Below are 6,029 nucleotides of genomic sequence, written 5' to 3'. Positions count from 1 at the left end.
CCGTTTATTAAATATTAAGTACTGACCAAGAGATAGACCTGGGTCAGAAAAATCCTCAGAAGTTCCCAGATACAATATCCCACGGTAACGTGTTGCAAAGATTTATGCAATAATTAATTTAGCCACCTAACTTTCCCATAAGAGTTTGTTTCCTCAAAGAACTACAATTCCCAGCATGCCGGGAAGTTACCTTGTTGCTGGCCAGGTGATGCTTGCAAGTTAATTTGGGAACAACACGGAAAAGATTGGTTTACATTACAGAACCAACCTCACTTTCACAGCTTTGTGGTGGGGGTGCCTAATGAGTGAAGGAAAGAGAGTTCAAACAAGCTCCGGTATCCCCAAATTAGTGAGCGCAGGGTCACCGTTCACGAAGGGGAGGAGCAGGCGGCTGAGCAGCCTGAGCTGTGGAGGTGGGTTCTTCTCAGTGCTGGATGGGAAGACAGAGGGTAGGCTATCGCAAGACAAGCCCAAGTGCTACAGAAATGCAAACCTCTGTGTATCTCGAAAAGGTCTGGTACAGACTAGAAGACCTGACCAGGAATCATTATGCTCACTCTAACCCTTAGGGAGGCGCACAGGTAACCCAAGACTCAATGGCCAATCAGGGCCGTGAGGTGGACATGTCAGTCAGAATAGAAGGCGGGATCTTCCGGTTGCCTAGCTACAGCTTCAGCACTGTAGTGTAGCAGAGCAAGTTTGAAAAGTTGTGTTTCCCTGAGCCCTACTGACCAGTGCTGTGAGGGAAGCTCTGGAGAGCTCCTAATTCGCAACGTGGTGAGTGCAGGGTCACTGCCTACAGAAGGAGGGAGCAAGCACGTGTGCAGAGGGAGCTGGTATGGTGGGGTCCCAGGGTCTGTGAGCTGTGGCCAGAAATGGCTGCCTGTTCCATCCCTTTTTGTCCCGGTTAATCCCTGAACCCAGCAGAGGGCTCTGAATAACTTCCCTATGAGGGCAGCATCTGCTCAGATCATCTTGCACAGAGACTTGTGTGTAGATACACCCTTAGGAGGATGTCAATTTCAGAGAGGCCTCATTTCTCTTAACTTCTAAAAGTTACTAACCCCCCTATCATTTAACCTTTAGGTGTAAGACCTATCTGCAGTTAATTTTGGAGAGGCTGTAAAAGGCATCTCATGTTGGGTAGCACTCCAGGATTAAACTGTGGGGTAGAAGAGTTGGGTTGATGATGTCAAGGATTTACCATTGCTCAGGAGATAGTTAGCAACACCAAGTAGAACTTAGCTGAGGGAGGAACGCCTCCTAAACACCCCACAGATAAGCTGTATGTCAGCCAGACTTGTTACAGATTAGGATGCTAGGATACATATATTTGTTCAGTAGGACTGTCCAGAAAGTTTGCTTTAAATCATAAGAAAGGAGTCTGCTCTGATCTACAACCAGCAACTAGGCCCTTCCTCATATCAAAGAACCAGCCTCTAACATCAGCAAGGTTATAATTTAAATTCAATGGCTAAGCATATTGGCCTTTGAATCTATTGGCTAGCAAGGATGTGACAGGCCATGGGACCAGAGGGTCAGGTGACTATCAGTCAGTTCATTCTGGGGCTTTTCAAGAATGTTCCTGCTTCTTCCAAGAATTGTGGGTGGAGAATGAAACTTGGCTTAGCTTTGACCTAAGGCAGTAGATGTAAGGCTGGTGAAAGCCCCTAGGGTTCTTTAATGTAAGAATATTCATTTACTGTGTTTTTATGTATGTAGTTAATTTCCTCTGGCTGGGATTTTAATTCTACACATTGTATATGGCTGTGTTTGTTATTGCTTAGTTTCCTTTTTGTTGTTTCTTTTGTTTCTGCTGCAGCTTTTCATATTCTTGTTGTTGCTGTTCGATATGTTTGGTGTTGTATTATTATGTGGCAAAGGGATTTTCTTTTATGGTCAAATATATTTGATATTTTGTATGCATCTTGTACCTTGATAGACATTTTCTTCGTTAAGTTAGGAATATTTTTGTTCATGATATTGTTGAAATGTTTCAGGACCTTTGAGCTGATATTCTTCTCTTTTCTCTATTCCTATCATTTGTTTTTTGTTTTGGTTTTGGTTTTGATATTTGGTTTCATCTTCATATAATGTCTCAGAGTTTCTGTTTGTTTTGTGCCAGTAAAATTTGTATATTTAACGTTTTCTTTGACTAATCCATTTTCCTGTTTTATCTTCAAGGCCTGAAGTTCCCATTGGCATCGCTACTCAGTGGGTAAACCTTGCCTCTATCACTTCTTTTGAACTCCTTCAGATTCTGCTTTATCAATTCTGTTTCCATTTTTAGTTCTTCAGCAGTTTTATGCGGTTCATTGAATGGTTTGTTTGGTTTTCCTTGGCTTTAGTTTCGTAATTTATTGTTTTCCTGCAATTGTTTGATTATGTTTTCCTGGATTTCTTTAGGGAACTTATTCATGTCCTCTGTAAGGACCTCTATCATCTCCATATAGTTAGTTTGTGGATGTCTGTCCTGTGCTTTCAGCTATTTTTGAATCCTTAGGACCTGCTGTGATAGGATAGCTTGGCTCTGTTGGTGACCTATTTCCCTGTGCTGTTGTCTACACATCTGAGGCGATTATAGGTGTAGGTGCCAATTTCTGGCTTGGGCTTGTTTGGGTGAGAGTTTTATTCCTCTGTTTATATTTGCTGTCTGGGTTTCAGAGACTGTGTTGGCTGAATGTTGCCACATTTACAGACTTACCTCACTGTTGTGATTGCTGGTGTTGGAGAGTGGGAGAAAAGGAGTCCATGGAGAGATAATCTTAGCAATCCACAGGAGCTGCAGATAAAAATGAAACTTACTCTCTTGTTCTCTAGTCAGTACTAGGAACAGCAGAACTGCAGGGAGCCTTTCATTCTTTTAATTAATTTATTTATTATATATAACTACACTGTAGTTTTCTTCAGACAGACCACAATGGGGCATCATATCTTATTGCTGATGGCTGTGGGCCACCATGTGGTTGAACTCAGGACCTGTGGAAGAACAGTCAGTGCTCTTAACCGCTGAGCCATCTCTTCAGGAAAGCTTTCAATCTGTTGGGTCAGTTGCCCTGCATGCCACAGAGCCCCAGGAGGTCTTCAACTGTGGATAATCAGTTAGCCTTTGTACAGAGGAGCTCCTGGGATGCCTTCAAGCTGTGATGTCTTGAGGGGTGCAGACAAGCTGGCATCATTTCTCAGTTGCCCTCTGTGCAGTAGATCTCCTAGGATACCTCAGGCTGTGGTGTCTGATGCCATGAGTATAGTGGAACTCCTGGGATGCCTCAGGATGTGGTATCTTCAGAAGAGCAGACTAGCTAGCAGTCTGTCCCAGCAGAAGGGCCCAGGAAGAAGGGGAGTGGTATTCGGTGGTTTTAGGGGGGTAGGTGTTATGGGTCCTCCTGAATCCACTAGGCTCCCAGGGACAGCTGTGGGACGTCAGAGTTTTGAAATGTTTGAATGTTTTAAGGAAATCTCTCCAATCAGAATATCCCTCTACCCACCATACATTATCTACTCCGGGCACAAGAAAGAACCGAGGTGCATGAGGTGAGTGATGGTCTGTGAATTCTCTGATTTTGATTTTTGACTATAATCCTGTGGTTTTTGTTGTTGTTGTTAAAGGACTATTGTATTTATAGGCCTACCTTTGTGTCTCCTATTATCATTGGTGTTGTATACATTATGTTGTTTTACTAACTACAGCTTAATTATAGTATTGTTTCTCTGAAAAAAAAACGATAGACCTTTACCTATTTCTGTTCTTTGAAATTTGCAATATTGTGTTATTAGTTAGTTCCTTCAGTTTTGGTTGATTCGAGCACTTTCTGCAGAGAAAGTTTTAGTTTATTCTTCTTGATTCCAAGAGCTTTACTGTTCTTTGTTCTTGGGACATCTATGTATTTTAGTCACCACAGCCTTCAATGTTTCTGCTTGTGCTACTGAAGTCATTGATATGCTCAACACGTTGGTTTGATTCTTTAAAAAAAAAACGTTTTTAAACATATTTTGTCTCTATGTCCTAATTAGCTTCAATTGTCAACATTTTGTCTGAGGGAGCCTCAGTTGAAGTGTATCCCCATCAGAGTGATTGGTTACTGTGTTTGTGAGAACTTGTGTTGACTGGTGATGGATGTGGAAAAGCTCTTCCACTGAGGGTGGAAATATCTCTAAGTGGTCCTGGCCTGGATTATACAGATTCCTGAGCATGAGGCAATGACCGAAGCAGAAAGAAACCCAGATAACAATGTCTATCCATGGTTTTGGTTCCTTCATTTTGTAACTTGAATTTCTGTCCTAAGCTCCCAAAATGATGAACTGTGATCTGATGGAAATCAGCAAAATAAACCCATTTATTACTGGAGCTGTTTATGGTTTGAGGATCTAATCACAACAGCAGAGACTCAAATTAGGACAAAAATGTAGCTGAACAGTGATCTTGTTCCCGGGTAGATGTGGAAAGCAGGACTTTAGATGGTCAAAGACAAGTTGGACATGGAGGTTACTTGGCTGTTCTTTATGACCTGGATAGTTGGAGACTTGATAGAATGGTCCTTGCTGGATCCATCTCAGAAGGGACTTTACAACAATGTGATGCTGGAGATCTACCAGAACCTCAGAGCTACAGGTAAAACTCAGTTTTTATTTTTTGAGTTTTAAGATAAGGTGGGAAAACAACTGGTTGTTGTTGTTGTTTTTGATTTGTTTGAGGTTTTTTTTTTTTTTTTTTTTTTTTTTTTTTTTTTTTTTTTTTTTTTTTTTTTGTTATTGATTTTTTCCTCCATTCTAGAATGGGAATGTAGAAGAATGAGGTGAATGAAGCTGGTCAGGTTCCAGGATTCATTGAAGATAATACATTAGTGACTAATTTTCCATATTATATATTTTAGGCTCCTATTGGGAAGACCCCAATATTAAAGAACATTGCCAAAGTGATAGAAGACATGGCAGGTAATTCTTTGTGAAACCTAATTCAAATGTGCTTCTGAAGTAAATTTAATATATTCTAAAAGATTTAAAGATCAGCAACATTTAAATATTCATAGCTTTAGGTGTTTTGTTGACTACTAAATTCTCAGGAAGCCATGGACCTCAATGTCAGGTAGCTGATTTGTGCTTGCAAGGCATTCCTCCATGACAGTATTGAACAGAAGTAACTATTTGAATCATATGACCTTTAGAACTACACTGCAGAATGGCCTTTTCAATCACCCTCATACCATTCAGATATTGTAAAGTGTATACACACTGAATAGGTGATCTGTGTATGTCCAAAGCCTTCCAATAAGGAAATAGTCCATAGGAAAGCTGCTGTTGCTCATACACTTGTCTAAATTTGCTAAGGTCAGTGAGAGGGGAAGTTTGTGAGAGTGAAGAATGTTATTGGGGAGAAACCTTAATCTCTACAGTTCATGTCTGAGGAACAAAATCGAGCTGTGTGAATACAAGGTGGAAACCCTTTATTTGTTAATTTTTAATAGGTATATCATAAGTCTTCCTGGATACAGGCCATATTAGCACAGGGACATTGAAAGAAGCAGAGAATCTCTTACTAGATGATATATGGTAGTCCCCACTTGTAGGAGACTTTCTGAATGTGATGCAAGTTTCTAACCACATTGTTTGTCAACTTCATTTGGAATACAGCCACACATTTTTAGTGTAGAAAACGCATATGAGTGTTTGAGTGTGGATATTCTTTTGTCCTTCCCTTTTCAAATGCAGTATGACTCAAAGTATAAGAAAATTTATGAACATAAATAGAGTGGTAAATCTGTAAATTCTTGTCATTTTCTTTAAATAATTGGAAAGCTTAATTTAGAAAATGTCTGGTATAAATGTGAGCCATGTAATAAATGCTGTAACCATCACAGGTATCTCGAAGGATGGAGAACAACCCACAGTGAAGGGAACACCAAGACTGTAAACAATGTGATAAACCCTTAAGATCTAATTCTCCTTAATAATTAGACCAAAATATAAAATTAATTCACTCAGATTAAAAAGATCCATCAGTGCAATGAATGTGATAAAACTTTTACGTG

The sequence above is a fragment of the Micromys minutus genome (assembly GCF_963924665.1).
Source record: "Micromys minutus genome assembly, chromosome: 32".
Taxonomy (NCBI): Eukaryota; Metazoa; Chordata; class Mammalia; order Rodentia; family Muridae; genus Micromys; species Micromys minutus.
This window is presented reverse-complemented; position numbering follows the sequence as displayed.